At 41.6% G+C, this 9,341-nt stretch overlaps 1 pseudogene; it reads left to right on the top strand.

The window, feature by feature from the left end:
• The first annotated feature begins 401 nt into the window (after positions 1-401).
• On the top strand, positions 402-914 carry LOC123946332 (annotated as a pseudogene).
• The last annotated feature ends 8,427 nt before the right edge of the window (positions 915-9,341 follow it).

Here is a 9,341-nt window from a genome sequence, read left to right as displayed (position 1 = left end):
ATTGGACTTGAACATGGAATGAAACTTGGACCACCAGCCTCTTGGTTCTCAGGTCTTTGGATTCCGGCTGGAACTGCACCATTGGCTTTTCCAGGTCTTGAGCTTGCCCCCCCGCTATCTTGGGACTTCTCAGCCTTGATAACCACAGGAGCCAATTCCTTATAATAAATCATATATATAATCTCCTATTGGCTCTGTTTCTCTCTGGAGAACCCAGACTAATACAGTACTCAGCAATGAATGTCGGGGATTGACATTTTCACTGCTCAGTAGTGAGAAGGCCCCAGACTTGTGAATCCCAACACCTTGGAACTGAGTCCTGATTCTGACTCATGTATTTTCCACAGAGCCACGTAAGCCATCTGAATCTCAGTCCTCCTGTTGTAAAATAGAAAAAGGAAATGGGGCTTGGTGTAGCTGCATGGAAGACCACATCGGGGAAAATGGCAGGAGAGGGGAAGCCTGAGAAGCCTCAGCAAGCTGGAGCAACCAAAGTAATGGAGGGGAAAGTTCCAGTCACAACACGAGAAGTGATCCACTGAAGAAGAAGCTGCAGACTTCCCAAAAAAGCCTACAAAGATGTCCAAGTTTGGATTTGCCGTAGGCAGTCACATGGCAAAGAAAGCCTTGGCCATAGCCATCAAACTCGGATCAAATAAGCCTAAAGAAACTGTTCCAACTCTTGCCCCAAAAACCCTGTCAGTAGAAGCAGCTTTTAATAAAGATGAAGATAGTGAACCAGAGGAAGTGCCTCCAGAAGCAAAGATGAAGATGAAGGGATTGGCAGGGATACATAAGCATCAGCATGACCAAACTCCTTCAGGAAAGGAAAGCATGGTTTTTCCCAAAGCCAGAAGCTATGGGAGCAAAATATAAAATCTCATCTTGGAAATGTCCATGACCAAGACAATTAAATGATACTTTTTGAAAATGAGGTGTGGGGTGAGTATAAAGTTAAAAGAAACAGTCTCCTTTTTTAAAGAATGGTAGAAAACTATATTTGGAGCCACCTTTTTTTTTCCCCCCTTAAGATTGAGTGGTTGGGGTACCTGGGTGGCTCAGTTGGTGAAGCATCTGATTTCAGCCTTGGTCATGATCCCAGGGTCCTGAGATCAAGCCATGCATCAGGCTCTGCATTCAGTGGGGTGTCTGCTTACCCCCTTTGTCCCTCTCTTTCCTTCTGCCCCTCCCTCGCTCTTTGCCCCTCCCCCTGCTCATGTGCACACACGCATTTTCTCTCTCTCTCAAATAAAGAAAGAAATAAAATCTTTTAAAAAAAAAAGATTGAGTGGTGCACTAATAAATGAGAGCTTGAAATTTAAAAAAAAAAAAAGAGAGAGAGAGAGAAGGAAAAAGGAGATGGGACTAGACATACATTCCTTGCTCCTTACCAGGTTGGTATCAGCCTCCAAAGAGATAAAGGATATAAAGGTATTTTACACTTAAAAATTATTAAGATGTTGTCAGCTTTTCTGAGTGCTTTTAAAATATCACGGGAAGGCAGGGCGCCAGGGTGGCTCAGTGGGTTAAGCCTCTGCCTTCGGCTCATGTCATGATCTCAGGGTCCTGGAATTGAGACCGGCATTGGGCTCTCTGGCATTGGGCTCTCTGGCATCCGGCTCTCTGCTCAGCGGGGAGCCTGCTTTCTCCTCTCTCTCTGCCTACCTCTCTGCCTACTTATGATCTCTCTCTGTCAAATAAGTAAATAAAATCTTTAAAAAAAAATATCACGGGAAGGCTACACATAAATGCTGTTGGCAGCAAATACAAATCAGATTTGTGGGTCTAAAAAATATTCTGGTAGCTTGCTTGTTCCATCTATTTTCTTTCAGGAGGAGCACCTTGAAACCACTTATGGTCTTAAATGGCAGAAAGAAAGAGAGAGAGAAAGAAAGAGAGAGAAAGAAAGAAAGAGAACGAAAGAAAGAAAGAAAGAGAGAGAAAGAAAAGAGAAGGGAGGGAGGAATTTAGAGCCTTTTGTGTATAGTAGAATTCTCTAGTCTTGGGGAGGGATATCCACAAATGCTTGGGACATTTGCCTAAGTGCAGAGATAAGCTTTTAGAAAGGGCTGATGGTAAGTTTTCTGCTAGGGTTTTCCTTGTTATTTTAAAGAGATAAAATATTTTTGTAGCAACTGTTTTCATTCTAGTTTATGACATTCTAAGGCATCTCTAAAATCTCTAAACCAATTACTTTTTACTTACTTTATGGTTAAAAAAGAAGTAGAGTTCACAGAGTATTCTTATTATATAGAGATGTTTAAAATATATATTAATAATTTAATTTTATTTTAAATACTAAATTCATTTGTGTGACAGATGCCTTATTGTTCCGGCAACTGATGCCTATTTAAGGCTCCCAACTACTATTCTGGTAGGCTTCCTTCTGACAAAGAAATTCAAGAATGATATTGGGGTGCCTGGGTGGCTCAGTGGGTTAAGTCTCTGCCTTGGGCTCAGGCATGATCTCAGCGTCCTGAGATCGAGCACTGCATCAGGTTCTCTGCTCAGCAGGGAGCCTGCTTCCCCCTCTCTCTCTGCCCGCCTCTCTAGCTACCTGTGATCTCTCTCTCTCTCTGTCAAATAAATAAATGAAATCTTTTAAAAAATGATACTGAAGCATATTCCCATCTTCCGTCTTCCTTTACACCTACTCCCCTGTATTATCCACCCACTTGAACTTGGAATTAATCAGAGTGTATCTAAATTCTAAGATCAAGTAGCAATGGAAAAAGTGACTTATTTTTCCAAGTCTGAAAGCCTGACGTTTATCTTTCCATCCACCGTAGCACATCCAGTCTAAGACAGACTCCCTCCATGATTTATTTATGTAATTGAAGGATTCTTGAGAATTCCCATTACTGAATAGTCAATTAGGAGTTTGTTATTTTTCCAATCTAAAAAATTCCATAGTGGAATATTTAAACAGACTGAAGGAGAAGAGTATCACTAAAGAACACTCTGTGGTAGATTTTAGATGATATCATTCATTTAGTAACATGAATCAGCACAAGAATCACTCTGGACGTAGCACAGAGAACAAAAAATGAGCTATTTTCTTCATACAAGAACACAGTAGTAACAGGACCGTAATCTTCTTACAGCTGGTACCTAATGGTTGAACAAAGTATCTAAACATGTAGGTTGATTATTTCTGAATGAATGTGCAATGTTATTATATTATTTCACTATTATTACTATGTCTATTATTATGTTATTTTATTATTTTTGATGCAAATATAAATTTCTTACTTGATGTTTCAAGGAATCCGGTGGATTTTGTTGAAGTCATTTTTGATGGACATATCATTTTAAGAAGGATGATTTTATACACTTCTGGGCTCTGGCCAACACTGATTAAGCCCGCTGATAACAATTGAACTACTACTTTGAGGTGGTCGCTAAGCCAGACTTTCCTTGCACTACATGCACGTGCCCTCTGTGTCTCTTACTTCCCTCTATTGGCTGGAGCAAGACGTGCTGACATGAGTGGAATTGTTGGTTCACGGACGTTTCCAGTAATACATGCGCAAGATACTTAATACAGGTTACCCTCCAGAACAGTCTGGTCTTAAGAATCGACGCTAAGATTAATTGGCACCTACCATAGAGTATGAGGGTGTGTGAAAACCCCGAAAATATTTCTAGGGATGAACCCAGTACACAGGCGGATGCATCGTTTCTCACAAACTCCTCATCTTGCAGATACGGTGTAGAAGCTAAACTCCGCACAAATCTGAGTTCAAAGTTTGTGCTTGTCCCACATCACCATGCATCTACCACCTCGTTTCTTCTGTCTAGAACTCTTTCACATTTCTAGATTAAAGAAGCAGCTTTGGTAACTACACATCTTTCATAGTGGGACGCCACTAAATATTTTTTAACACTAGTAAAACAAATAGGAGATTATAGAGAGGTAACAATCAGGAAAATAAAGGGAGGAATAGTTAAAAGTGGTTATTGAGCGGAGTAGGGCTGGGAATGGGGCAAGAAGGGAGACAAGAGTCTTTTACTTTGATTTTAGACTCTCCTGTACTGTTTAATTTTTGTACATGTGTATGTATCAGTTTTATAATTATCTTCCTAAACTTTAATTCTTTCATAATTAGTGCAGTTCGGAGACACCGGTAGAACAATTTCTGTGCCTGGGGAATGGTATGGTGTTGTGGTAGGTGTATTAATAAATTAATCCCCAAATGTATAATGACCTAAACACCATAGAAGCTTATTCTCTCTCTCAGAACAGCAGTTCCAGGTGGTTGATTTGGGGCTGGAGGAGGAAGAGGGAGAGATGGTGTGTTGCACACAGTCGTTCATGGACGCAGAAAGCAGAGGCTCTGCTATCTTTAACATATGGTTTCAAAGGTTGCGGGAGAATCAACATCGGGTGAACAGAAGGGGAAAAAACATGGAAAAGTATGAATGGGCCAGGCCTGGTAGTGGTACACATTACTTCTGCTCACGTTCCATTGTTGGAACTCAGTCAGTTGGCCACCTAACAGCAAGGGAGGCTGGGAAATATGGGCAGCAGAATGCCCAGGAAGAAGAGAATGTGGATTTTTGGTTAGCAATAGCAGTTCTGTCACAGAAGATAATCATACTTACTTAAAGAGTTTCTTGCTTCTGGGGGACCCATAGTCATGTCTAAAGATACATGAATTAAAGGTTTCCCTGAAAAAGAAGATGTAGAAGATGGTTTGGGCACATCTCCTTAGCCCACCTCTGATGGCCGCCGAAACTGAGCAAACCCCATGCTCACTGCCAGTGTCCCACATTGAGTGCCCTATAACTCTTAGCTCTTCTGCCTCTGGGGTTTTTCTGAAGCCACAAGAGTTCCTTTTTCCCTTGTGCAGAACAGCCCAAAAGTACAGGGGAATTAACAGCTTGGGGACAAACCTTAGTCAATGGTGGGCAGAGTAGGTAGGTTCTAAGAAACATAGTACATGGATTTTCAGAAAGTTTCCACTACAGTCAAGTCCCCATCTCTCGGTGGTAACCAGACCAGTAATAAGCCATTTACTGACTTTTTCCTCCTGCCCTGCAACACCCTCTGCTTGCTCCTCATTCCTACTTCCTTAAGTCCCCGGTCAAATAAACTAACTGAACTCAAGTCCTGGTCCAAGACTCTGCTTTGGGGAAGAACAACCCAAATTAAGACCAAAGAGTTAAATGCTTCTCCTGGCTTCTCAAGAAAGGGAACTCTAGGAATTTAAGAACCCACCCGGAGGAAGGACTGGAGAAGGATTTGTTCTCTATTTTAGAGTCCTAGGCTAGAACCTGCTGGAAGGTTTTGCTGGCGCAGCTTCGAAGTGTCCATAACAGATTCTTGGCTTCCAAACACTTGGTAACATTCTCTCAAAGTGGGAATTGCACACTTGACAGAATAAGGCTCCCTCTGGGACTGCAAGAGCCATAGTCTAGGTGATTTGTTTTCAAGAAACACAAAGCCTGGGGCGCCTGGGTGGCTCAGTGGGTTAAATCTCTGCCTTTGGCTCAGGTCATGATCCCAGGGTCCTGGAATCGAGCCCCACATCGGGCTCTCTGCTCCGCGGGGAGCCTGCTTCCTCCTCTCTCTCTGCCTGCCTCTCTGCCTAGTTGTGATTTCTCTCTGTCAAATAAATAAAATATTTTAAAAAAAAAGAAAGAAACACAAAGCCTTTCAAGGTGGTTCAAGGAAAGAGTTTCATTATGAGAATTCGAGGGACTTCCAAGGAACTCAATGCAGGAAGTATAGTTAGGTCTATGGTAACCAGAAATCACTGAGCAGCCTTTCTCCTTCTCTATCTTTCTGGGGACAGTGTGTTCTCTCGACTCTGCTGTATGTCCACTTCAGTCTCTGGAGTCTGGCTTCTGGGCAAGGCTTTTAGTTTCTGCTCCTGCATAGCATCATATTTCTTTTTTTTTTTTTAAGATTTATTTATTTGAGAGAGAGAGTGCACGTGCGTAAACATGGTGTGCCTGATTGCGGGGGGGGTGCAGAGAGAGCAGGAGAGAGAGAGAAGCAGACTCCCTGCTGAGCACAGAGTCTGTCACAAGGCTCAGTCCCAAAACCCTGAGATCATGACCTGAGCCGAAACCAAGAGTCAGATGCTCAGCCAACTGAGCCACCCAGGCGCCCCGCAAAGGGTCTTAATTCATGTGGCTTTGCATCAAAAATGCATCAGTCATAGCTTAAACACTGTATAACCATACTTAAATGCCTTCCTCTGCAGCTGGGGCTTGGTGTGTGGGAGGCTGGGGAATTGGAAGTCAAACTTGAAAAAGAAGTTGGTCACGGCAGGGAAATTAAGATGGATATAGTTTTGAGGTGGAAACTTTGGGGCAGAATGACCTCAGAAGAAGGGATCAATCTTCTGCATTTAAGGCCAAAGCAAGTTATAAAGGGAGCCAGAGAAGGTCAGAGTGTGTCTAAGGTAGAAGGCAAAATTAAGGCAGAGCGGGATAGTGAAAGGAACCAAGGCAAGTTATAGCACGAGCATTAGGAGAGCTGTGGGGCCATGCCAAGAAATGTATATATCTATAGCTGCAAGTGATAGAATGCCCAAGTGTGGTTAAAACAATAAGAATATATGTCACATTAGAAACCTGGAGATGGGTTGTTCCAGAATTGAATAATAAAGAGCTTGAAGGTGTCAGGACTCTGGGTTGACTTCTCTGTCGTACTCTGGGTTGACTTCTCTGTCGTTCTCTGGGTATTACTCTAAGACTGCCTTAATACCAAAATATCACATGCTCCCATGTGCAAGGCAGAGTTTTTCTTTGAAAGTCTCCCTCTTATCAAGAAGTAACACCTTTCCCAGATGTCTACAGCATGTCTCCTCAGGTACCATTGCCTAGAAGGGGGTCACATACTTAGTTTCTAATCAATTACTTGCAAAGGACAATTTCACAACAGCAGGGACTTGACCTATTTTATTCATTGTTGCACCTCAGAACTGAGAGTATGTTTGGTATATAGTAAGGATTCAATAAATATTTGCTGAATGAATGGATTACCATGACTGACTTGGATCAATCTGCAATTCATCTCCTGAGGCCGGGGCCATAGCACATCTTCTCTGAGCATATTCTGTCCCATAACTATACCTCATTTGGTTGTGACCCTGGTTTCACACCATCCACAAGATGGATTGTCCAACTAAATAAAAACATAAAGCAATAAAACTTACAGAAGAAAACATAGAAAAATAAGTTAATGACTACAATGATCTTTTGATGTATCAACTTGACTAAGTCATAGTCCCCACTCATTCAATCAGACACTAATCTAGATATTGGCATTTTATAGATGTAATTAAAGGTCAAAATCAGTTGACTTTAAGTAAGGGAAATATCCCAGATAATGTGGATGAGTCTGATTCAATCAGTGGATGGTTTTAACAGGACTCAAAAAGCATGATTATAAAAGAAAAAAACATGAAAAATTGCACTTCATTAAAAATGCTATTAAAACAATAAAAAGACAAGTCACACACTGGGAGAAGTTATTCCCAACACATATTTCTGACAAAAGACTTACGTTCAGAATATGTAAATAACCCCTACAAATCAAAAGAAAAAAGGGATGCCTGAGTGGCTCATTCAGTCAAGCACCCAACTCTTGATTTTGGTTCAGGTCATGATCTCAGGGATGGAGCCCTGCGTTAGGGTCTGCGCAGGACGTGGAGCCTGCTTAAGAGTCTCTCTCTCTTTCTACCCCTCCCCCCACAAAAAAAGAAAGGGAAAAAAAAAAAAAAAGAACAACCTAACCAAAAGTGGACATACAACTCGAACAGGCATTTCACAAAATAAGATAACCAAACATCCAATATGCATATGAAAAAGTGCTCAGCATTACTACTCATTAGGAAAGTGTAAATTTAAAACCATAATGAAATACTACCAGACATCAACAAGAATAACTGGGTTATTGGTTAACCCAGTTAATAACTGGGTTATAATAACTGGGTTATGAGAGGACTTACAGTGCCAAATGATGGCAAATATTTGGAAAAATGGAGATTCTTTACATTGCTGATGGGAGTGTAAAATGTTATAACTACTTCATAAGCCAACTTGACAGTTTCTGCTAAAGCTAAATACTGCCAACCCTATGATAGCAACTCCAGTTCTAGGAATTTACTCAAGAGAAATGAGTACAGATGTCCACAAAGAATGTGCATAAGAATGTCCATCACAGCTTTATTTGTATTAGCCAAGGTGGAAACAACTCAATGCCAATCAACAGAAGAATAGATAAGTAAGTTGTGGTTTATGCATGAACTGAAATACTACATAGTGATTGAAAGAAGAGAACAGGGCACCTGGGTGGCTCAGTGGGTTAAGCCTCTGCCTTCAGCTCAGGTCATGATCTCAGGGTCCTGGGATCGAGTCCCGCATCGGGCTCTCTGCTTGGCAGGGAGCCTGCTTCCTCCTCTCTCTCTCTCTGCCTGCCTCTCTACCTACTTGTGATCTCTGTCTGTCAAATAAATAAATAAAATCTTTAAAAAAAAAGAAGAAGAAGGTCGCCTGGGTGGCTCAGTGGTTTAAGCCACTGCCTTCGGCTCAGGTCATGATCTCAGGGTCCTGGGATCGAGTCCCGCATTGGGCTCTCTGCTCGGCAGGGAGCCTGCTTCCCTCTCACTCTCTCTGCCTGCCTCTCTGCCTACTTGTGATCTCTCTCTGTCCAATAAATAAATAAAAATCTTAAAAAAAGAAGAAGAAGAAGAAGAAGAAGAAGAAGAGAGCAGACTACTGGTACATGCAACAACATGAAGAATCTTATCAATATTAAACTGAGTGAAAGAAGACAAATTTAAGAGAATACATACTTGTGTGTTTCTACTTCAAGTTTAAGAACAGTCAAAACTAGTAAATAATGATAGAACTGAGAATACTAATCACCTCCCCCATTATTGAGGTGCTGGGAATTTTCTACACCTTGATCTGTGTGATGACACAAGTGCATGTGTGTACAACAATTCATTGAGCTATGCACTTAGGGTTGGTGTTTTTGTGTATATGTATTGTCCCTCCACAAAAGTTATTTTAAGAAAGAAAGAAGGGAAGGAAGGAAGGAAGGAAGGAAGGGAAGGAGAATGAAAGAAAGAAAGAAAGAAAGAAAGAGAGAGAAAGAAAAACCCACTGGAAGTTCTATTCCCAAGGAATCTCTGAGTAAGCAATGAGTATACCCACTTTAGGCAGTCTGAGAACAGAGGTTCCTACTCTTCCTACAATATCTCAAGTGCATTCCCCACTGAGCCTCCAAAGAAAGAGGGTTTCAGGAGCACTCTCTTAGGACATCTATCTGGAAAGCTGGTGGAGTTAGAGTTCTGGGAGCTCAGAATTCTAGTTACTTTTCC

Source organism: Meles meles, chromosome 7 (genome assembly GCF_922984935.1).
Source record: "Meles meles chromosome 7, mMelMel3.1 paternal haplotype, whole genome shotgun sequence".
In the NCBI taxonomy this organism is placed as follows: Eukaryota; Metazoa; Chordata; class Mammalia; order Carnivora; family Mustelidae; genus Meles; species Meles meles.
The sequence above is the reverse complement of the archived record's forward strand: the minus strand, read 5'-3'. Positions and strand labels throughout refer to the sequence as shown.